General features: G+C 40.4%; 1 protein-coding gene across 9 annotated transcripts in view; it reads left to right on the plus strand.

Moving 5' to 3' along the window:
* Positions 1–25762, plus strand: part of ZNF516 (zinc finger protein 516) — a 210666-nt gene that overhangs the window by 36028 nt on the left and 148876 nt on the right. The window contains exon 1 of one of the 9 annotated variants that reach the window (XM_090039565.1): positions 14283–14377. The exons of the other annotated variants lie outside the window; for them this stretch is intronic. The gene's annotated coding sequence lies outside the window, so the exon portion shown is untranslated. Of the gene's footprint in view, positions 1–14282; positions 14378–25762 lie in introns of those variants that run through there. 9 annotated transcript variants of the gene reach the window in all.

Consider the following 25762-nt stretch of genomic DNA (forward strand, 5'->3'; position numbering starts at 1 on the left):
GAAAAGGTATGAGCTATATAACACATCTTTCTTCAGACAATGTCTACTACTTTACTGTTATTAAACTTTTAACTGGATGTATCATGTGTCCTTTTAAAATGACTTTTTTAAGATGTTGGTCAGAATTGCTTAATGGTTTTCAGCACTTTGTGGCTTGTTCTGCAGAAGAAAATAGGGTACACTTTAAGTAGCAATTAAAGTTTCCTGAACTCTTATATACTCCAAAGGCCAGAACAAAGAATGTTTGCTTTAAAAAGTCAGTCGATACTTTTTAACGTTAGGTTAGAATACTTTTATTTTTCTTTCCTCTAGATCAGCTTTATTTTCCTTTTTGTGTATGCTTCATTGTGTTGTTTCTCACTTATGTATGTGGTTACACTGCATTGAAAGTAGTAGATGAGAGAGTGTTGTAAATCACAGCTAGGATTTCCAGGGAAGCCCTATACAAGTAGATTACAAACCGTCTTAGGTGACTTTAAAAATATGAGTTTAGATGCATCTACCGTGTTTTACTTGAATATAAGATGACCCCTAAATAATTAGATTCTACACATGGAAAATTAAAACTTATATTTTTGTTATAATTTTTTAGTTATAGAATCTAATTATTGGAGGTCTGCCTTGAACTAGTCCCCCTCCCACTGCTACAGCAGGGGAAAATAAATCTGGGGGTCAGGATCCCCCTTGTCCTGCTCCCCCCTTCATCCCTCTGCATCCTGTTCCCCTCCAGTAGCCCCTAACCCTCCCCCCCCCTTTACTGCCAGACCCTGCTCTCCCTGAGCTTATGGAAGTGAGAGGCACATTTTGAAAATGCTGATCTTAAAATAAACATACCTGTAGTAATTTATATAAAGTACTCATAGACTTAATTCATCCAGAATTGATGCATTTTATTTTTTCTTAAAAAAACTGCTGCAAGTTTTAGCACAGATACTCCATAAACATACTTTTAAGCAGCACTTTTATACTGACTTCATAGTACAAATTGGGCATATCTACATGTACATATTAATGCAGCAATAAACTCTGGCAGGTTGGAGCAGCCCAGGCTGGGAGGGACCCCAGGGGGGAAGCCTGGGACTGGTCTGACCCGGCTTAATGTTCTGCAGAGGGGCTGGCTGGGGCATGAAGGTGCTCCAGTGCGGGGCTAGCCAGCAGGCAGCCTCTGTACTAAGGCACCCTCTTGCCCCAGCCAGCCACATCAGTATCTACATGTGCGCGGCTGCAGAATTTATCAGTTTACTCCAGCCTAATAGGGCTGCATGTGTAGATGTGAGACATTTACTGCAGAGCTAATTAGTTTACTTTACAGTAAATGTCCTGTGTAGATGTACTTGCCATGCATGATGTTAGTCCAAAACCACAGAGCTCATGATTTTGTCATATAGCTCATTGGGCTGGGCCCCTACAGTCAATAGCATTTCAAGCCATGGTAACCCCACAGCCCAGCACTGCTCTGTGTGTGTGTGTGTGTGTGTGTGTGTGTGTGTGTGTGTGTGTGTGTGTGTGTGTGTGTACTCCAGATCTTTTCCTCATGGAGGATTTCATGGTGGCAAACATTCTCAAGGAGAAACTTGGATCACCCAAAGTTAAGGGTCTCCCTGAACCCAAACATGTTAAATGCTGCCAGTTTTTTCCATAAGCAAATAAGCTTCACCAAGACTGTCTTTCTGCAGTGACTGCTTCGGATATACAGTTTTCAAAGTCTGCATTGGCAGAATATGAATCCTTCCCATTGTGGCCAGTAAAGCCACTGACCCGCAAGATGACTCTGTGCTGCAAATTGTACCTGGGAGCTGACCTGTTACTGCCACTGTGGTTCAAACAACTGGCTGCCTCCTTCTTTGGTGGTGTTCTTATTTTGGACCCCAACCAGGTGCCTGTTTTGAGTTGTGACCCTCAGCTACTGAAATGAATCCTTGGATGGTAGAAAGAGCATGACAAGGAATGTGCCGCTTATGTGAACTTTGTCAGGGAGTGCCGATGCCTGTGCCTGCCTGTGTTTTGGGACTCTGTTTGTGACCAGTTTCTATATCTGTATGCCCAGGCAAAACACTGCCTCACCATTCCAGTGAACTCAGTGAATGTTGAGTGTGCCATCTCAATGTATGGACAAGTGTTCACTCCGCAGAGACAGAGAGTGTCAGCAGCAAGCGCTGCTGGACACTGCATGCTAGCATTTAACAGCTATCATGCATTGCCTTTCTCAAAGTTAGCATTGAGTAAACTCCATTTTATCAGCCTCATTTAATAAAGTATAGTCATGGTATTAGTTATAACTTGTGTTGTGCATAGCTTTAATTTCGTAAGACCTTTCAGCTTAATTGAATGCTTAGATTGCTTAACATGTCAATATAATGGCTTCTGAGGGCTTAATATGGGTAATTAAGCCACAGTTTTGGGTAAAACTGCTGGGGGCCCTCAGCCAGTCACTGGGTGGGTGGGGGGGGCTGCCATGATAAGCCCTTGAAAGTGAAGACAGACCCTGTGATCTGCCCATGAAATTGGCTGCCTACTTCCTCAATTTGGGTAGATCCTTATGATAAACAGGATTTTTGTTATGGGAACTTGTATAGCAAAAATTCCATCTCTTAATCTAGCCTCTTTTCAAATCAGTGATTTTCTTAAAATCATGTCGGGCTGAAACTATATTTCTTGTCTCAGTTGGCAGGTAGCGGTGCATTTTGTTCAGTTTTGCTTTTTTAAAATTTGAGTGAATCAAGCCATTTTGTGTGTGTGTATATGTGTTTATTTAGTGCTGAAGTTCAGTGCATCTCCTTCCTTGATATTTTTTTTTCCGTCTTTGGTTTGTGTCTATATTGGTCTTTGGTTTGTGTCTATATTTTAATTAACTGTTTGTCTCTGGGATAACTAGAGAAGGTTTGAGAATTGAAATGCCAGATGGGCTAGTAAATTCTTGGGAGGCAAATGAACAAATGACAAATAACTGTATCTTCATGTAGGTATAATGAAGAATGATTGATTTAGATTGAGTCAAAGTCAGCTGAGTTTTCTAATTGTCCTGCTCTCGGAATATGAAAAACAAGGGTACATAACTAATTAAGTTGAAAGGGAAAACATTTAGATGTTGGAATTCACTGCCACAAGATGCTGATGAAGCAGAGAACTGTGGCTGCCCTGGCTTTGGACATTTTAAAGGAGAGATTAGGTCTTAAGCTTCAGGCTGTAACTAGTTGCGAGGGCCTGGAGTTTGAAGGACACTTTCCTCTAAGCACCTGACTGTAAGCTTTTAAAAATTCTGCCTCTAAAGCAGAGCAGTGATTAACTGTGTTGCTCTGAAATCAGGCAGAAGGTAGGACAGGGTGGTATCTGAGGCTACCAATAGACATTGCTAAGTGAAGTGGATCAGCTGTGCTGGAATGTGCTCTAGCACAGCTGACCTGCTTCACCGGGCAAAATGCATGTTGTCCATTGTCCTTCCCATTGATCTTGTAGGACGCACGGTTGTGTTCTTCTGCAGATTGAGGGGCCTGGCCCTGCACATCCTAGAAAAACTCAGGGTGCATCTGTGTAAGAGAAGAAAACTGGGGAAGTGTTCCTGTGATTTGAAGGGCTTGATCCTGCATGGGAATTCCTGGGGTGCACAGGATGGGGCCTCAGGCCATACAAGTTCCTCCCTGGGGAAGCTGGAGAACACACGTGGCTCTAGGCTGCCTGGACTCCCCCATCACAAAGCAAATAGATATCTGTCGATAAATAGCTGCACAAATTGATACCACTTTTGTTACAGCCACAAATTTTGAGCATTTATGATGCAGTAAGGGGCATGAATATTTGCTTGGTCTTTGTCCTACTGTGTGGTTTTTTTGTTTTTTTGTTTTTATGGTGGCACAAAGGCAATGAAAGATGTTGTCTGTTAGAGACTTACTAGGTTGTTGCCTATGAAAGCTCATGCCTCTGAACTAGTTACTCCCTAAGATTCTACCCTACCCCACCGTCTGAAGTGTAAGGCAGAAGAAGTGTAGTTTCATAGTTTCTAAGGTCAGAAGAGACCTGAGTAGATCACCTAGTCCGACCCCCTGCCATGGCAGGAAATAATACTGGGTTCAAACGATCCCAGCAAGATGTTCATCCAACCTCCTCGTAAAAACCTCCAGGGTAGGAGCCAGCAGCACTTCTCTTGGAAGTTGGTTCCAGATCCTAGCCGCCCTGACAGTGAAGTAGCGCTTCCTGATATCTAGCCTAAACCTGCCCTCTGCCAGCTTGTGACCATTATTCCTGGTCACTCCTGGCAGTGCACAGGGGAATAGTGACTCCCCCAATGCCTGCTGATCCCCCCTGACTAGTTTATAACATGCCACTAGATCCCCCCTCAGCCTTCTCTTTTGGAGGCTGAACAGGTTCAGGTCCCATAGCCTCTCCTCATAGGGCCTGCCCTGCTGTCCCCTGATCGTGTGAGTGGCCCTCCTCTGGACCCTCTCCATGTTGTCCACATCCCTCTTGAAGTGCGGCGCCCAGAACTGGACGCACTACTCCAACTGTGGCCTGACCAGTGCTGCATAGAGGGGGAGGATCACCTCTTTGGACCTACTCGAGATGCATCTGTCTGTGTTGAATCCCATCCTATTAACATCCGCCCACCCTTGTAACCTGTCTAGGTCTGATGCTTCTTTCTAGTGTGCCCACATGCCCCCACATCTTCGTGTCATCAGCAAATTTGAACAGGGTACTTTTTACCCTCTCGTCCAAATCACTGATGAAGATGTTGAACAGTGCGGGCCCGAGGACCGAGCCCTGCAGAACCCCACTGCCCATGTCCTTCCATGTTGAGAAGAACCCATCCACTACCACCCTCTGGATGCGGCCCTCCTGCCAGTTAATTGCCATTGTTGGATAAAAGGATTAATAACTAGGAAGGCCATTGGTCTCCTCTTTGTATGAGTGTTCTGATATTCTCTTTGGGGTAGAGAATATAATTAATTGCTTTGTTTCTGTTCAAAATATTTCTTTCACTAAGAGTTTTTATAATCTCATGAATTCTGCAATTTCAGTGCCAAATATGAATACTATGTATTACTGGATAATTTTCATTTCTTAATTTTACTTAAATAAAAGTTATGTATGCATGTATACGTTTATTGAAGAATAGTACTATAAGCTTTCCAGGTGCTGCAAGTGTTGGCCAAAGTAATCGCAGAGCCCCTGGCTCTTTGAAAAATCATGGGCCTCTGGAGAAATTTCGGAGAACTGGAACAGGGCCAATGTTGTACCCATCTTCAAGAAGGCGAAGTGTGAGGACCTGGGAAACTACAAGCCAATTAGCTTAACTTCTATTCCAGGGAAAATCCTAGAAACATTCATCAAGGCTAGACATGACAAACTTGCAGAACGCATGATACTGAATGACAGCCAGCATGGCTTCATCATGGGCTGGTTTTGTCTGACCAACCTCATTTCTTTTTATGATCAGGTGACTTGTCACCTGGACAAGAGAAAAGCATCTGGTGGGACTCCACCCATGACTGGACCACAGGTATAGAGGGCTGTACCCTGTACAGGAGGGATCATGTTGACAAAAGGGGCGGGGGTGTAGCTCTCTGTGAAGGAAAGCTACATGTCCCTGCAAGCTGATGTTGGCGACTGGCATGGACAGCTAGAGACGCTCTGGGTAAAAATTCATGGGGAATATGGCACAGGGGACACAACGGTGGGAGTCTACTACAGACCTCCCACTCAAAGTCCCGAGCTTGACCAGGAGTTCGCCTGGGAACTGACTGAGGCCGCTTGCTCCAGGACCTTGGTTGTCATGGGTGACTTCAGTTACCCAGACATCTCATGGGAAGATCACTCAGCAAAATCCGAGTGGTTGCAAAGCTTTCTCTTGTGCGTGGATGACCTCTACCTGACTCAAGAAGTCTGTGGGCCAACGAGAGGCAAAGCGCTGCTCGACCTGGTACTGGCTACGGGGGATGACCTAATTGGCGACCTAGTGATCGATGGGAAGCTGGGTGACAGCAACCACGGGCTGATCACCTTCACCATCCGCCATAAAGCTGGCAAGTCAGTCAGCAACACAGAAGTCCTTGACTTCAGAAAAGCCAACTTTGACAAGCTCAAGAGGCTTGTCGGTCAGGCCCTCAGGGACCATGACCCCAGGGAGATGGGAGTTTAAAAAGAGTGGTTGCTTCTCAAGGGAAGCGATCCTCAATGCACAAGCTAAATCTATTCCAACACGGAGGAAAGGCAGCAAGAAGGCACAGCAGCCCTCCTGGCTCTCCAGGGACCTAGCGGACCTCCTGCGGCTAAAAAGGAAAGCCTACAAAGGATGGAGGACGGGATTCACCTCCAAGGAGGATTATTCTGCACTGGTCCGGTCCTGCAGGGAGCAAACCAGGAAAGCCAAGGCTGCAACTGAATTCCAACTAGCTTCAAGCATCAAGGATGACAAAAAGTCCTTTTTCAGATATGTGGGGAGCCGGAGGAAAAGCAAAGGCAACGTTGGACCGCTGCTAAACCAGATGGGGCAACTGGCAACTGACACCCGGGAAAAAGCCAACCTATTAAATAGGTACTTTGCGTCAGTCTTTCGTCAGTCCCATGGGAGGCCCATGCCTGCTATGGGACAAGGAGATCCGGGTGATGGGGATCCCCTACCCTCCATAAATGCTGACCTCGTGGAAGGAACACCTTGAGAAGCTGGATACCTTCCAGTCAGCCGGCCCTGACAATCTGCACCCCAGGGTACTCAAGGAGCGGGCGAGCGTCATAGCCCAGCCCCTGGCACGGATCTTTGAAAACTCCTGGCGCTCTGGTGTAGTGCCCGAAGACTGGAAGAAGGCCAATGTGGTGCCGATCTTCAAGAAAGGGAGGAGAGTGGATCCGGCAAACTGTAGGCCCATTAGCCTGACTTCTATCCTGGGGAAGATCTTAGAAAAGTTTATTAAGGAGGCCATCCTTGATGGACTGGCCCAGGCTAACATCCTAAGGGATAGCCAGCACGGGTTTGTTGCGGGTATGTCTTGTTTGTCCAATCTCATTTCCTTCTATGACCAGGTGACCTATCACCTGGGCGAGGGAGAAGAGATTGATGTCATATATCTTGACTTCAAAACAGCTTTTGATCTGGTATCCCATGATCACCTCTTGGCCAAACTGGCCAGTTGTGGCCTTGGCTCCACCACTTTCCGCTGGCTGGGAAATTGGCTCCGTGGTCGGACCCAGAGGGTTGTGATTGATGGCAGTCACTCATCGTGGTGCCCTGTGACCAGTGGGGTCCCTCAAGGCTCTGTCCTTGGACCCATACTGTTCAACATCTTCATTAATGATGTGGACATTGGAGTCGGGAGTGGACTGGCCAAGTTCGCCGATGACACCAAACTTTGGGGCAAAGCATCCATGCCAGAAGATAGGCGGGTGATCCAGGCTGACCTGGACAAGCTCAGCAAATGGGCAGACGAGAACCTCATGGTGTTTAACACCGAAAAATGCAAGGTTCTCCACCTTGGGAGGAAAAACCTGCAGCATCCTTATAGGCTTGGCAGTGCTATGTTGGATAGCACTACAGAAGAAAGAGACTTGGGGGTCATCATTGACCACAAGATGAACATGAGCCTGCAATGCGATGCTGCGGCTAGTAAAGTGACCAAAACGCTGGCTTGCATCCATAGATGCTTCTCGAGCAAATCCTGGGACATCATTCTCCCCTTGTACTCGGCCTTGGTGAGGCCGCAGCTGGAGTACTGCGTCCAGTTTTGGGCTCCACAATTCAAAAAGGATGTGGAGAAGCTTGAGAGAGTCCAGAGGAGAGCCACGCGCATGATCAGAGGTCAGGAAAACAGATCTTACGATAGGCTGAGAGACATGGGACTCTTTAGCCTGGAAAAGCATAGGCTCAGGGGTGATCTGATGGCCACCTATAAGTTTATCAAGGGTGACCACCAAGATCTGGGGGAATGTTTGTTCAGCAGAGTGCCCCAAGGGATGACTAGGTCGAACGGCCGCAAACTCCTGCAAGACGTTTCAGGCTGGACATAAGGAAGAATTTCTTTACTGTCCGAGCCCCCAAGGTCTGGAACAGTCTGCCATGGGAGGTGGTTCAAGCACCTACATTGAACACCTTCAAGAGTAAATTGGATGCTTATCTTGTTGGGTTCCTATGACCCCAGCTGACTTCCTGCCCTTTGGGCAGGGGGCTGGACTTGATCTCTCGAGGTCCCTTCCAGCCCTGATGTCTATGAAATCTATGAAAGCAGATGACATCATATACCTTGACTTCCAGAAAGCCTTTGACCTGGTATCCCACAAGGTACTGATCAGAAAACTGGAAGATATCAGGCTCAACTGTAGGACTGTCAAGTGGGCATGAAACTGGTTGTGGGGTAGGACTCAGAGAGTCCAAATAACTGGATCGGTGTTGTTCTGGCAAGATGTGGGTACCCCAAGGATCAGTACTTGGCCCAGTGCTGTTTAACTTCTTCATCAATGACCTGGATGAGGGGGTGAAAAGCCTATTGGCCAAGTTCGCAGATGACACCAAGATATGGGGTTGCATGGACACACTCGGAGAGAGACTGCATATAGAAGCAGACCTAGACAGGCTGGCATGTTGGGAGAACGAAATCAGATGAAGTTCAACGCAGAGAAATGCGAAGTGCTGCATTTGGGAAGGATGCTGGGGAATGCTAACCTGACCAGCACTACAATGAAAGGAATCTGCGGGTAACAATAGACCCTAGCATGAATATGAGCTGGAAATGTGATGCAGTAACTGCTAGGGCAAATTAAACTCTGGCATGCATCGTTCGATGGTTCTTCAGTAAAACCAAAGAAGTGATTCTTCCACTTTACTCAACATTTGTGTGGCCTCAGCTGGAGTATTGCCCACAGTTCTGGGCACCACACTTCAACAAGGATGTTAGAAAGCTCGAGAGGGTCCAGAGAAGGGCCACCTGTATGATCAGAGACTTGCACAGCAAGCCATATAAGGAGAGGCTGAGGGATCTCGGACACTTCAGCCTAGAGAAAAGAAGGCTGAGAGGGGACCTGATTGTGGCCTACCACTATATCAGAGGCATACATCAGGAAGTCTGCGAATAACTGTTCACCAGGGCACCCTGGGGGAAGACTAGAAACAACAAATTCCTGGAAGATAGTTTTAGATTGAATATTAGGAAAAGCTTCTTCACAATTAGGGTGTTCAGACTATGGAACAAGCTCCCCCCAGAGCGGGTGCAATCACTTACCCTAGAGGTCTTCAAGAGAAGACTGGATGGTCACCTGGCTGGGGGTCACCTGACCCCAGATGTCTTTCCTGCTTTTGCAGGGGGCTGGACCCGATTGATCCTTTGGGGTCCCTTCCAGCCTTATGATTTTAAAACTTTGGATAAGGACAGGAAAAAAAAGTCAGATGACCAGTGTACATCTACTCTGTTACTGCTATGATTTTAGTACAGTTCCACCCCTTTTTACCAATGGAGGAAGTGGCTGCACATGCCCTCTATTAATTTCTAATTTTGTAATGCTTCATAGCTGTACTTGAGACTTCTTTTCATCCTGGAAATGGACACTATGAGTTTAAGGAAATAACAACATTCTACATTGAAATATACACATTTATTGAAGAAAAGCAGCATCAGCTTTTCAAGTGCTGTTGAATTTTCTTCAGATGTCAGAGCTGTTATTTTCTTCTGCAAGGTGCTACGAATTGAAATGGGGCAGAGCTGATGCATCTTATTTCTATGTTCAGAGGAAAGTTAAATTCAGTACTATCAGGATAGCTTCCTGTTTAAATTGTTGGGGCTTTGTTGCCCAGAACTGGAATTTAGATAAAGCAAAAACCAACTGTTTCACTCTGACCTTGACATAGTTGCTTTTCTTGGCACAGCTGAAAAAATGTTAGAACAAACTTGATTGTAAGACATAAACCGAATAATTAAAAACTTGTACATATATGTGTAGGTTATCAGTTGCTATTTACTTTTCATTACATCAGTGCTTCTATAGAAAGAATTGAAACACTCCCAGGAATTTTTTTCTGGAAATACTGGAATGGATGTGGTAGGATCTCTGATATTGTGTTTTTGTGGTTGATCATCATGGAGATTCTCCCTAGAAATTTCTTACTTTTGAGAAGGGAACATGACTAACTTTTGATGTCAGCTTTTGTTCTTGCTTGTTCTGGTACTTTACTTCAAATGAGGAGTGCCTGATATTTGCATTTTTTCTTTTAGGGTGTTCACTGGAGAACAATAATAGTTAGAAATAAATTTATAAAACACATAGATAAACAGTTGACTAGAGACATGGGAATAAGAATTGATAAACAGCTCTTCTCTAATCAAAAAGGATTTAAAAGTAAATGAACTTCCGTTTCAGTATTTCTTCACTGTTCCATTGTGGTTTTGTGTCTTCAAGTTTCATATGTTTATATCACCAAAAGATAACTTAGGGGCTCCCTGGAAAAAAAAACTACAGAACATGTACAGAAGCACAGCTCACTTTAGGTTTGGGGAATAATATGAATAAAATCTGAATCTGCATTGAAGGAGTCATATGATGCAGTTGAAACTATGCTTGAACATGAATTGATGTTTTTGCAGTACAGATAACTATAGTATAATATCACACAGCCTAGCAACAGTTCAATATTACCATGGTTCATTGCCTTAATTAGCTGCTAACATCTTGTTGTGGCATTGAAACCGTATATAGTACCACCAGTGGATCTCGAGAGTCTCATGTTGATGTACTGTAGTGTTAATATGCAAGGCAAACATGTTTTATTACTGGAAATTAAAAAGTTACTATACCTGTAAATCTATAAGCATATGAAATTATCTGTATAATTTGTTTTACTGTTTGTCTTTAGAGCCTTACACAAGTTCTTAAGAGCAGTAGGAAGTGGTAAAAAGGAGCTATTGACAATTTGAGCTTTTGATGAAAATTGGTTCTATAGTTATTTCTGTGCTTATTGCTTGGCGGTGTGTGTGTCTATGTGTGTGTGTATATGTATATATATATATGTATATAAAAAAAATTTCACAATGGTTAAACCAGCTTTTTGGAGCTGGGTTTTGAAGAATTTTTAAAAAAAATATTCTATTCAGATGGGTGCAAAGGAATAAACTAATTAAGTCACCATTGATGTGTGTGATTGTGCACTCTGTTAAAACATTTGGTCGTTACTGTGCTGACAGTTTGCCATCATTAACAGCTACCAGTGATTCCTTAGGAAGAAACAAAAATTCCACTTATTTGATGGTAATTGTAAAATAATGGGTGCATCAATGGCAGGGAGTAAAATCAAATGATGGTACTAGCCACTAGTGATTCAGACTTGTACACTTGAGCTGTAGTGTATCAAAAAAAAAAAAAGATGGAATTTAGGCATCCAGTAAAAATCCAGAAGAGAAAAATATACTAATTAGTGTCTTCCAGTGGTTTTTTTTGAAGTGGCTTACACAAACATACCATGCATTCCAGCTTCATATTAGTGTTAGGGTATTAAAGCTTATTAAAAAAATGTTAATTTTTTAAACTTTTGAATAAAAAGGAAAAGTGAGGACAATTTCATTGGTGAATGTTTCTATGGTTTTATTAAATAAAGTATTTTATTTTCTCTGTCTTCTAACTATGGAGTACTTAATTTAGGTATAACTGGCATGTTCTCAAGGCTCTCTTGGTTTTAACATTATCTGAATTTACAGTAATGAAACAGTGATGCTCTCTTAAATGTTCTTCGTGAGGCAGAACGTTCAAATATAAAAGAACCCCAAACAGATGAACATTACAGGAGGAAAAATCCATGTTCTTCACTCTGTTCTGGGTGTACTAGGGATATTGAAAACTAACTTGAAGTTAAAGGTTTGAATTAGTGGCTGGCTAGGAGACTATGAGCCCCTAACAGATTTGCATAAGAGGATCAACTGCCTAGATCTTAAATAGGTGTGTTCCTGCTGTAGTGGATAAAGATACACAATTGCATGTTGGGTATATAATTCCTTTTGCCTTGAAACTCCCTTTTAAAGAGAAGAGAGTCTTGGTATGCGTTGGAGTATTCTGTGAGCCACGCATAAACAGTACCGACATTTAGAGCTACTGTGCTAGGAGTATTTGAACACACAGAAGCCTGGGACCAAAATCAAATCTGTATGCATCTCTCTTCCTGTCAGAAGATGATAATACAAAGTTTGCTGTTCAGATGCACAAAAGTAGGTTGAAGGTCAGGGAAGACAATTTTTCCTGCAGTTGGGGGCTTCATTGTAGCTGCTGTGTACATGGATCTCCATATAGAAGTCAGCCTAAGTTTAGCAAATGACCTTTGTAGTTTTAGCATATAAAAGGATGGCCTTATACTGAGGAATTTCCTTTGTATTAAGGGAAGATAAAATGGCTGCGTCGTAGTTAGAGGTTAAGGGTAGAAATATTTTTAATGCTGGTGTAAAAGTGTATACGTTGCACGTAAGTCAATATGCTTACTCTGGATTTACACCCATGTGATAGAGATTATAATTTGGCTCATACTTTATAAAAAGAAATGCTCTGAATGTGTTTAAAGCTCTGTTGAGCAGGTGACTTCCCCTCCTGTGATTAAGGTCTTTAGGACATAAAAAACGGTGAAGATGCCATAAGATCTCATTGAGGACTATTTGCATCCTAAGGGAGTCATCCTGCTGGCTCTTTTTCCCTGCTTGCATGAACCCTTTGTGCAGGAATTCTTCCAGGGGCATTTTTGGGAAGAAAAAAGTTGCAGGTAAGGGTTGCTCCATTTTGGCTATTTGTTCTCAGGCTCACAAACTGTTTAAACTGGTGTTTAAGAGATCATTGCTAATCTCATCACAAATGCAAGGTAGCATAAAAATATTTCCCGTCTTTTTTCCAGTCCCCATTTGGTCTAATGCTTATCTAGCCACCATATGGTCAGATTTCATGCATTCCCCATCTGGGGATGGGTAAAGATCATAAGCTAGAGAGCAAGATGACATGACAAAGGCCACCCGGTCACCTATCATTGGGGTGGGGCTCCGGTCACCCATATATACTGCATCGATACCAACTTGACAAGACAGTCTAACTGGCTTGCTCCTTTCTTATTTTTCCCAATTGTGGCCTGTCACCTGATTTAGTATTGCTGACGGTTAGTACATGGTGAAATTGGTTTTAGTTCCTGTATCCAAGACTGACCTTTCCTGTCTCAGGTGACAATGGGCTTCTGTTTTTCCTCTCACCTCTACAACAAGATGACATGAAACAACACTTTTTGTTGTTTTATTTTATATTATGGGATCAAAGTTGGCATTGCCTTTAATTTTAATTATGGTAGAGCCTGCAGTTTGTAAATTGTGGCAAAACCAATGATCAAGGCATCTTTAGTAACTTTCAGAGACGCAGCATTACATACGTATGTTTTTGCAGAGGTGACTTTTTAAAATTTTATTTATTTTATTTTTGACTAATTTCACCTACTGGCAAAGTTAGTGTAAAGCATTAAGGTAAACATTTTTCAAAGCTGTGTGCCTAATGTTAGATGACCTAAATCATTTGCAAAATTAAATGATCAGTGTAATTTTCAGAGGGTGTGACCATTTGCATCTACCACGAAGTCAGTCATAGCTGCAGGTGCTCAGCACTGAAGTTCCAGCAAAGATGCATAGATTTAAGTCATTATCTCGAGACGCTTCCATTTGAGACTAGCGGGTAAGGTGCTGTAACCTTCTGAGGCATTTGTAGCTAACTGTGTGAAAGTGGAAATAAAAAATAACAAACAAACCCTTCAGCACATTTTAATCATGGTGTTGCTAACTCCTGGGATTTTATGAGAAGTCTCATAATATCTGGTGAATTCTTTTTAAAGCACCATCTTTGAGAATCCTGTCTCTACCTTTCATTTTAGAAGGAAGTATGTTTTTAAACCTTACGGCTGTGGAAAAAATCTTGAAAATGTGAACTGAGCATACCCTTAAAGCTCAAAAGCCAGAAGGCAAATAGAAAGAAACCCCAAATATATTCCTTTTAATCCTCTCATGGGCTTTAAGCTCTCTTGTAATTATGGGGGAGGGGAGGGGCAGCTGAGTCACAATTTTTGCATGCTTCGAATTGGCAGTACTGTAACTATTTTCAGTATGCTCATATGCTGATTTTACAAGCATGTACTGGATAGACATTGTTTTCATATATAACCTCCAGCTCATTAATAAGGGTTCAGGAAGGGCAGTGTGAAGCTTATCGGGAGTGAAGTAAAATGATATTTTTCATTTCCTAGTGAAGCTGTATTTTAAGAGTGTGACATTGAAAGGAATTATCCTACTAGATTACAAGCCTGGAACAACATGTTTTTATGACAAGAACCTCCTTATATTTAAAAAGGAAATGTTTATGAGAGCATTGCATTTGGGACCCTGTATGGACTACTATAGTGGTAATGTCTTTTTTTATATTTTTTTCTTAAAATGTTTTTGTACTTTTATTCTAATGTTGAGAGCATGTGATTTTTATGCAGTGACTTTTCTTTAGCAAGTAAATGTTTCTTTTTAGGTTTTAAGCAGTGACTTGGACAAAACTACCATTAGCTAAGAAAGTAAATATAAGCATGCTTATCTAAGCCTGGAGGTAGCTTTACTCTAAGAAGGTGAAAAACCCCTGAAGTGTTAGCAAATACTGTATCTGCTGCTTAAAAAAATGCCAACATAAGGCTATATTTGCAAAGTGGCTTCTCAGGCAGCTATTTTAAATTTGTTTTCTGTCTGTTGTTGTCACTGTAATAGAAACTTTGTATTGAATATGTTGTTGGGTAAATTTGTGGATAATTCCACCTCTTTCTTTATATCCTGAATACTGAACTGAAGTAGATATGGGAAGTTAAAGATCCAAGAAAATACATTTATTTTGATCCTTAAAAGTATTATGTGATACTTGTGCAGCCAGTGGTTCATATGCAGAGCAAGTATTCTACAGCAGAAGTAACTGTGTGATTATTTAGTTCTTTCCTAGGTTTACAATACAAGTATATTAAAAGCAATGCATGATTGTAAGTGGGTGACAGAGAAAAGTGAAAGCAACTGGAAGCCATACGGCAAAAATTAATATGATGATGACTTTTAAATATGCAGGAAAAATGACCTGCGTTTGTTTGTTAGGAATAGAATCGCAAAACAGCCCATAATGAATCAGTCATGCAGTAATCCATGCTTATTTGTTGTGTAACAGGTTTAAGGATTTAGTAGAGTGGCTCACATTGTACTTTCAGAATTAAAGAATCACAGTTATACCATGCTTTCCTGGTGAGAGAGATACTAGTTTCAAGTATTTGTACTTACCCATATACTGCACACTTTGTTTCTGTATGTGGCTTTATCTGAGTAAAAGTTGAGTGTTGATAAGTTTTTAAATCAAAGTAGCAGTTGATAGGACTAGGAATGGTGGTCCAATTTTTGTAAAGACGGAACATATCAATTATTGGACATTCTTCACGTGTTCTGCATGACCAATTCTTTCTCAGTTCCTCGTGTATTTAAAAACGTATCAAAACATCAGTGTCTCTTGCTGGCATGTTGTTGTGTAAAACTTCTGATCTATTGTGTTTTTGCTGATCTTCTTAATGGATACCCTAGGATCTGTGGTATAACAAAGTCAACTAAGTAGTAAAACTGCCTATAGACCTACCGTACAGAAAGGCAATGGAAAGTTCTATCTGCTTGAGCAGCTTAAGCCTCCAAAGAAATCTCTTTAGTAGCATGGTTTAAAGTGAACATTGATTGTTTCACTTTAGCCGAGATTCCTCAGAGGAGCTGGGAGAGCAGCAATGTTATCTTTATCTGAAGTGACAAAGCTGATTCTTCAAGGAAGCTGCGAGTTTAACTGACATTAGATTATTGCTTGTTCTGTTCCATGGACAACTGTCTATTCTCTGAGATGAATTTTGGCTAGGCACAGGGGTTTAGGTTAATTTGTAGGGCCATTGGAAATGAATGGATGTTTTCCATACATTAGCTGTGTCTTCTGATGAAATGAGGAACTTTTGACGATTGATTGTTTGAGAAGATGAAACTCAAGTTTGTAATGGTAGTTTATTCTTGGATATTACTGGAAGTCAGTACATTTATAACATTTAGCATTGTATAACAAATTGAAAGCCCCTGTCTTCAAAAACGTTCATCCCACTCAGATTTTGGCAGTACAAACTGTACATATTACACATTGGAAGAAACACCAAACCCAGTGTGGCGAATCTGGTTTTGGAGCATCATTATTTGAAAGCATCATGGAATAGATATGTTTTTAATATGCATTTGAATAACCACAGGAAAAAAGGTGGCTGTAAATATAGCATGAAAAATGTGATGACACAAATGGGAGACCCATATAAATCATGCATTGGGAAGGGGAACTTAGAGTGAACCATAGGCAACACAAAAGGGAGCAGGGTTGTGTGCAAACAGAAGTTTGAGAAATGCATGTATGTTGGGTCTAGGAGGGAGAGATGGAAGCTAAAACCTTACGTGCAACATATTAGCATTAAGGAGTGGGATGGTCAGATTAGTTGCAGCATTTTAAATAGACTAGAGGGGATCAGAATGAGGGAAAGAGGGTGTGTCTACATGAGACGTTTACTGTGAAGTTGACTAGTTAAACGTCTCTGTGTCTGTGTGTCCCAATTAGGCCACAGGAAACTAATAAACTCTGCAGCAAGGTAGCGCTTGTATTTGCACGTAAATACAAGTACTACTCTGCTATGGAGTTTTTTATTCTGTAGTAGTGCACGTGTAGACACTGCCCTGGCTGACTGGGGCACAAGAGTGCTTCAACGTGGGAGCTGCCTGCCAGCTAGCCCCACAGTGACCCCTAGTACCCCTGTGCTCCAGCCAGCCTCTTCACAGCATGTTGAGCTGGGTCGGAGCGGCCCTGGGCTGGTAGGCTGACAACCCCACCACCACCCCGGGCTCCCTGCCAGCTGGGGCTGTTCCAACCTGGCTCAACATGTTGTGGTCCCAGGTGTGTGTTCAAATGGGTCATCTGGGAGCCATAAATTCTGGTGTAGTATGTGCCGGAGTTTATTGCTCTGTATTAATTGCATGCATAGACATGCCCAGGATGTCCCAGATGAGTCTTCAGCAATTGAAGGAGGAAATTTTCAGTGGCCCAACAAGTATCTTAGAGAGAGGTAGGGTGTATGACAGGATGGATTTTAGACAAAGTGAAAAAGAGGGTGGAGAGCGGGGTCATGTTTGGTAATGAGTTTGTGTAATGAAGAGGCTTTGAGGATATGACACTTTTCAGCAATTATGGAAGAGATGCTAGGTGTGCAGAAGTAATGAAAACTGCTGTGAGAAGCGGTGTAGATTTAGATTTGTGGATTGTGGCCCTGATTCAGGAAGAAGTCTCTGTGTAAGTGCTTTTCTGAATAGGGATGCATTTCTGGATTTGCACCAGGAAGCAGGAGCCATATGAGTGAATGAGGTTCTGAGGGCTATGAAATGGGAGAGGGGAGGAGGAGCTGCCTGATGAAACGGTGAGAGGAGATAAGAGTAATGAGAAAGCAGAATCACAAAAGCAGAAGGTGAAACATGAGCAAAGGGAGAGATCAACAGTGTCAGGAAAAGGGAGGAGTGTAAAGAGGCCTTTGGACTGGGTCAGGAGAAGGGTATTAGTAATAGTAATAGTTTCAGAAGGGCAGAGAGAACAGAAGCTGAAAGCAGACCATCCAAGAGGATTTAATGGACAAGAAGTTGAAGCAGCAGATACTTTGGGCCTGGGCATGAAGCTTGGAGGCAGAGAAGAGTGGCAATGGAATTGGCATGCGATTGAAAGGAGGGTTTCTTAGGGCCAGGGCTATAGGAGCCTGAAGTCTGAGGGAAACAAATGAGGTGTGCTGGTGTGAGAGCAGGAAGAAATGAAAGATCTGTACCAAATGAAAGGTGCCCCTATGCCAGTGGGTCTCAGCTTTCTTACACTCAAGGCGCCCGTTGGAAAATGTCATTGTTTTTTGACCACGAAAAAATAATAGAGTGGGTTTTTTTTGTTTTGTTTTTTTAAAAGACAACAACTGTAGATTTCTGTTTGAAATTTCTTGGTTTATCTTGTGAATCATGTTTGTAAACCCTAGCAGTGCTAACACTTGTGTGGCCCCCTTGAAAGGATCTCAAGACGCTTTGTGGCACCTTGGTTGGGAATCACTGCCCTATGCAGGTGGTTCCTGAAGGGCAAATATTTTCTTAAAGTAAATAAAAATAACATTGTGTTATCAAATTTGTTTTTCTGTTGCTAAGAGCTTTGTGAATACAGTGATCACGTTTCTATAAACGGATAATTGAAAATCTAACTGTGATGTTACTGCAGTCTATGAAGGGATGCAAACACACTTCCATTTTATGTGCCTTTTTGCAGTTATACCATACACATCTATCAGCAAATAAAACAAATATCTCATAGAGGCAGGTATGCTGTGTGAAAACCTCGACAGCGAATGTTATTTCTTAGTCTTAGTTGCTGCCCTTTTTCAGTGATCATTTCAGAAGGTTTCATCATAAATATTCAGCTTCGGATTCCCTGATACAGCCACAATGTATACGGTGCAGTTCAGGAAGCATGCTTCAGTTCCTTTGTCTGGTCCTTATCTGGATGCAGTTTTCTGCACAGGTGTTCTCTTTTCTCTAATTGACAGTAATCTAATTTTTAATAGTCTGAGGAGACCTAAAATACAGATCATCAATAACTTGGTATACAGGTGTCTTAAATACTCCCTTTTCTTTATGCTAGTACAGGAAAGGTATTTGGCATTGGGAACCCTTTACTATTTCAGGATCACTGTGGCATTTAGGTAATTCTTCCTGGATTTTATTGGGTTCGTGGGCAAATGATGTCCTGATGCAAGCGAGGAGCTGGCCTGTAGATTTCCTGGTCTCTGAATAAACAATCTCCTGCACCACCTGTGCTGTGTACAATCTTTCAGAATCTTTGTCTGTCTCCTAGCAATATATTGCACATCTGTTCAGAACGTTTGTACTGGGCAAATCGGAGAGAGAGAGGGAGGGATTGTAATTGTATATTGTGGCAGAGTGGAAAGAAGGTTCAGGAAATTGTTATCAGGGGTTTATCAGTCGACATCCATATCTTGACCTGCACAAATATGCCTAGTTTGTGAGTCAGTAATGGGAGTAAAGTAACAAAACTGGCAAAATGTGACTTGAACATTTTTATAAACAATGGATAGTATTCCTGTTTGTCTCTTCACTTGATATAGCCATGTTCTGCATAAACAGTTCAGCACTTTACAACAAACTAAGCCAGACTGGTCTGACAGCTGAAAGGTTTGATTTCAGGTTCAGTTTCTCCTCTCTTGGGATTAGTACGGCCAGGAGCTTTGAAATTCGTAAATTGCCATCCTGTGTTTCAAATTCATTTTATACATTTCTCCTCTTTATCATAAGAAAAATTGCTTCTCTTGGGTAAAGCAGCTCACACAATACAGTAACATCACTTTTCTTAAACAGATTATATTTGTTTGCTTTTCTTGCAATGATGGAACAGAACAAGATTCAGTATGCTTCTTAATTTGATTTTAAACATGCATAATATTGGAAGTGGTAATAGGCTGTGATTGAAGCCTTTGAAAACCTTTAAAATGGCTTTATTACGTAAGGAAACAAGGATCCTTGTGTCTTGAAAACTTCTCTTGAACCCAGGAATTTACAGTTACTGAAGAAATCATTAGCAATCATAGGTATCTTATAAAAGATTGAAATAATTAAACAATTATACACTGACCATGCCAGGAATTGCTGTTTGTAAACATGCACTGATATCGCTTTCCCTTTAGGTACGTGTCAATCAAGTAATCTGTGAATGTGCTATGTACTTTAGTGATAAGTAGGTCAAGTTACAGTGTTTTGAATGGGTAGGACATGTACAAATTCACACTCTCTGGGACTGTTTCATCACCTTTGTTTTTTGGTTTCATGCCAGAATAATTCAGCTGAAACTAAAATTGATGTATACTTAGAATAAATAAATGGAGGGCCAATTTCTGTTTGTGTGAAGTGGTTGAACTATGTTGGCGTCAGTAGAGTGATACCAATTTACATGATTCTTTATTTGTAAAGAATAAAATAAATGCCTCAGTTTTGACAGGGAAGCATACGAGTCATTAAGTATTCATAACATTGTTAAAGTTATATTTAAAACAACAACTGAAGATCTTAACTAAAAGCTCAGATACTTAAAAGTTTTAAGAAATCTAACTAAAGTAGACGTAATCCGTTCTAGTTTGTACATTGCAAAAGGTTACACTTAAAAACCTGTTCGAGAAAACTTACGTAGTGTTTTTGGTGTTGCATATTCTGAGAGTAGATTTTATATTGACTTTCTGTGCTAAATAGTGCTACCTCAGAAGTAATGTTTAACAGAATGTTTTTATGGCTTACTGAACACAAAATGGAGCTTTGAAAGAGATTATAGTCATCCAGGAATTTGCCTTTTTACATTTCTTTTTATAATAATGCTTGGGGAAAAAGTAAATTAGCAACATGTCTGTTGCTGCTCTGTGACACAAAATCGTGCTTATAGCACCAAACCTTTTACAACATTATTGTGATTAACTATTAATGTTAAATCTGTTAACAAGTTACTAGCTGGCATCAACTTGATGTGGTAATGATTCTACCATATATTTATTTGAGCACTACAGTGTCTCTAGTGTGAGGGTAACTGATTTTATACCTTGTTTTTTTTTCTTAATTCTCTGTGCAAAGCTTATCTCATAGTAACTTATCTTAAAAATAACTTGTAGTTTCTATTAACTTTCTGTAAACACAATTACAGTTATTATTAGTAAATCTGTAATATGTGGGCTCCTGGCATTCAGGAATTCAGTGTGCTTTTGTTGGGTAAGTCATAATAGTAATTTTATATATAAAATACATAGATATAAAATGTGCCCCCCCCCAAGTTATTGGAGCCAGTTCTTTATTAGTGTAGTTGCAGTCTGAAGCAGGGAGGGATCTAGCTTGTTACCACTTGCGGTAACTTTATTGTAATTTATACTAAGTTTAACTAAGCAACCACAATATTTATCTGAAACTGATGCGCACATTTCCCCCCTGAAAACCTTAATACTTGTAGGTTATAGCTGGTTTCCAGTATTTGTCAGTTAGACAAAGGAGGCTACTGCCTACAAAAGTGCATGCTTTCTGAATGAATTAGTCTCCAAGGTGCCAGCCCACCCTTGCCTTCCGCCTGGCTGCAGACTAATACAGGCTAACTCACTGCTTTATGCCAGCTGAGAATCTGGCCTATACATATGCATTTGCCACAACATTTATACTGGCCACATCAGAGCCGGCCTGTCAAGAAACTGTATGTATATAAATGTTTGCTGTGTCAGGAGAGCTGTAGCAGTTTATACCAGTGGAGGATCTGCCCATGTTTTCTATATATGTGAAAATAATGAAGGTAAATATTTTCCTTAATGATAGGACAACCCCCACCCCCACAACTGAGCAAATAGTATTTTTGTGCTTAAAAAAAAATTCCAGCCAAACAAAATATGGCATGAGAAATAGCTCTCTTCATCAACTTTTATTTCTGTACCCAGCCTGACAGATTTTGGACCGATACAATTTAAAATGGCCAAGTTAAGCCCTTTGAAATTGGGTTTATAATGGAAGTCCTGAGAAAATCATCAACTATAAAAGCACTATTGGGTGCTGCAGAAATGCTATATGCATACATCCACACACATGCATGGTTGGACAGAATCAGTGCAATTGATTTGAATAAGGAAGTACTGTACAACATTTGGGTGGTATTTAGGCATTCTTGTTTGAAACAAAGTTATGATCTTTTTGTTCTAATATTTTCAAATTTGGGAAGGCCCCCCCTCCTTTTCAGTTTTAATACAGAAGAAAAATATTCAGATAGTATAATTATTCTCTTAGATGGGTTTTAGGAAAGAAGAAACGAGTCCCAAAATGAAGCAAAATGGGTATTTTTTAGGGAATTAAAAAAACTTAAGATGTTTATTTTCAAATAGCAATGATTTTTACAACATACCAAAATAACTGCTCTGCTTTTGACTTTATAATATATATCATTAATGACCCTAGGAAAAAAACCACATCTGCACTAGTTCAGTTCTTGGCTTTTCTGGGTCTGATCAATAATCACATTGTGTATTCATCTGTCTTTTTTTTCCGCCTCCTGTGAGGTCAACTTTAACTACTGGTCTTTATATTTCAGAAAAAAAGACATAGACTGCCTTATGCATTAATAATATTGGTCTCAGTGTTTCCTTTTGAGTCTAACTTGCCATATGACCAAAAATCAGTTACAGTTAACAAGTATCAAAAGAATTTTATCTGAAATTTTACCGTGTTTGCTTTAAGTTTGTGTATAGAAACATCCAAATATTCTAGGTATGTATGTCAAGCACAGCTTTTGGTGAAACATATATTCTGTATTATTAATATACACAAAAAGGATATTTAAACTAACCATTTACTTTGTGTATTGTAGGATGTGACAGCAGCAACGGGAAGTAAACAATTTCAGTATTTCTTGTTAGAGTGATAATATAGCTGTGGCAGTAAAGCCAGGTTACAGTAGACTAGTCACATCTGGGCAGCTACCTCTAACTGAAAGTTCTTACTTGTTTTACATTAGAAAGTAGCTTAAAGAAAGGCATAGGCTTATACATATATCTGATTTTGTCCTCTTTACCTTGAAGATTCATGTCACTTTAATTTTGTGCTGTTGCTTGAGCAAGTCATGGAAGAATCATGCCTTTAAAATAAGCTTCTTATTTTAGATTGTGTAATATAGTGGTTTCTAGTAACTGCCTTAAAATAAGGGGTTATTGTAAGCAATTCTGTCAGCATTACACATCACCACTCGTTTGAGTCTTGTGATGATGGTGTTTTGTGATTTGTGTTGTTGGGTTTTTTTTCCCCATGAAAGTACTAATGATACTGGTTCGCTTTTATTCATTTCTTCATATTAGAGTGGAAATGTAGTTTGTTCATAATGGATTATTGATTGGTCTGAGAACAGCAGAAGCCCCAAGGCCTTGTCATCAATGGTACTTACTCTCCCAATAGTGAATGCATCACTTCATGCAGCTATTCGGGACCCAAGTCTGTAGAATATAAGCCTGTAATTGTTAATCTTGTACAGAACAGTTTTTTGGGAGAGGAACTCTTCATTGTCATTATGGGTTTTCCCACCCCCCTTCTCCCCCCTTTTTGTTCAAAGAATAGTCTCTTTGTCTTGGTAGTAAGATAAAGCTTGTCCAGGATGTTAATGATGTATTTTGATTCATTGCTTATAATACTACAGTGCAACTAATAAAGTGCATTTCTTTGTGTTCTTGGAGACAAACATGCACAGTATACTAAAACACAAAATATGTACTGAGTGGGTGACAGCTCTGTTTCTCAACATACCCTTAGCATTGTACACGAATAACCTTTTACATAGAAATGCTCTTTTACAAAGCACCAACAACTGGGTTAGGGACATTTCCATTGATTTGCTGGCTTTCTGTTTTGCATCACCTTTTTGTAGATACTTTCCCTCCCAGTGTTTTCTGTTTTAAGTGTTTTTACTCAGATATCTGTCTATATTCTTTTCTCATGGTAAGGGTGTGGTAGGGGTTTGACTGTGCTTTCTCAGTCTTGACTGTCTAAGGCCTGTTGTAGAATGTTATTAGATCAGTGAAGGAGAAAGATGTGTAAAAGACTGACGTCAGACAAGCTGAAAGTAATATTTCAGTTTGTAACTACAAACTTTTCAAAAGGCAACAGTCTTTTCATCTGCAAAGGAAAAAGAAAAGGGCTATTTAAAAAAATAAAGCATGCTTCTGGTTGAAGATTTTAAAAAACGTAAGTTGAAGTGAACTTGGAGTGATAGAAAAGCCTTGTTTATTTTTCCAACAGCCTCTTTTTCCTCTCTCCTTTCCAGTCTTCCATGCCAATTTTGGCAGGCTTAAACAAACCTCAAGAGGTTTGTTGTTAAGATTACTGCTTAAATAATTGAGTGATTTGAGTTCTAATTTGAAAATTAGAACGTTGTCTTTTATGACTAGTTAAAGTTTTGGGGCCTTTTTTTGGACCAAATTAGCTAAGGTGGTTCTCAGAAAATCAATGTAAAATCATGCTGTCTTTGCCTAATGCAAGTTTATTGTGTAGGCCATGGAATGGCAGGAGTACATTCAAGGACGAATTTATTATTTGAAGATGCATTTTTGTTTGTTTGTTTTGGGTTTTTTTGACTCCATCTTGGATGAAAGAACAGCTATCTCCTGAAGACTGTAAAAGGACTACAGACAAATTAAGTTGTCAATAAAGGGACTAAAGAGCATTTCAATAGGATTTTAGCCCAATGGAGGCTTTAGGATTAAATTTTTGTCAAAGCAGTATAAAATTACTCTGTAATGTAAGTAGTAGTTGATACTCGAAAAAGACTACTTTCTGCCACAAAATCAGCAGGGATGAATGGGTTTAAGGCATGTACTCTGCGAAGAATTCCATTTTTTGTATAGATGGGAAGTATTTGCAGAGGGCTGGGAAATCTTTCTTTTTGTATCTTTTCCCTGTAGCTAGTTTATCTACTCATTTTAGAAGTTTAACTGTCTCTTCTCCATCCAGAAAAAGTGGCATCTTTACATGGGGGTGTGCTTTAATTAAAGCAGCTTTTGGGAGCCTCCCTAGTTAAAGCACCCACAGTATCTTGTATATTCATCATCCCACATCTTAAAATGGCAGTGGAGATGCTTTAACTAAACCTTGTTCAACAAGTTTTAGTTAAAAAGCCCCATCACCATTTTGAAGCACGGAACACTGAATACAGCGATACTGAGGCTGCTGGAGCATGCTTATTGGCACGCTGCAGCAGACTTGATGAATCGAGTCTGCTCCCATGTATTTTAATTAGAACGTGTCACAGCAGGTGTCGGGCATGTGTAGCTGATTTTTAAATCCTTGAAAATGAAGCAGGCCTGATTGGTGAGTTTTTCTAATATACAAGTTGCTGTCTCAACTTCATTTGGACTTATTTTTTTTGCTGGTTTTATCACCCTTTCACTGGAGAAGACTTTCAAGAAAATTTCTTCTCCACCCAACTGTGCACCAATATTTTGGCGAGGCAGTGAGAGGAGAAATTAATTCGAGTGATGTTAATGTATTGTTATCAATTAACAGATATGAAGAATAACATTTCTGCAGTGTATTTACTCTCTTTTTATACCGGGCTTATAAATCGCATAGTTGAAATGAAAATGTCTTACTTCAGAACTTCCTTTTTGCTTGAAAAGATAAAGATAAACTGTAATTTCCCTTATTCTATTTTTTTAAAAATTTTATAAAATTTTATAAATTTTTCTTTCTTACAGAGGGCTCTCCCTTCTTGTTGTGTGACCACCTCCTTCCATAAAATCTAGTTTAAATTTTAGATGGCTATTTATAACTAGATATTCACAGATTCTAGATGTTGAAAAAGTAAAAAATAATCCCCCTGTATAAACTTTGGACAACATTTGCTTATATTATTGGCACTTTATAGCCAGGAGCTTGGAATAGGTTTCATAATATATTTGTAGTATCCTAGCTACTGCAGTTTTTCAATACTTCTTTTCACATTTCTAATCTTATTCTTTAGATTTTTTCCTCCCTAATTCTTTTCTGAATGGCACAGTGGGGCTGTAAAGGTTGTTTAATTGGTGAGCTGAGAAATCCCCACAACATAGTCTTTGCTCTTAAGCCTGCCAGATGCAAAACTGGCCTGGTGACCAGAAGAGGGTGTGTCTGCAACACAG

Source organism: Crocodylus siamensis, chromosome 3 (assembly GCF_052110815.1).
Source record: "Crocodylus siamensis isolate JL-2025a chromosome 3, ASM5211081v1, whole genome shotgun sequence".
In the NCBI taxonomy this organism is placed as follows: Eukaryota; Metazoa; Chordata; order Crocodylia; family Crocodylidae; genus Crocodylus; species Crocodylus siamensis.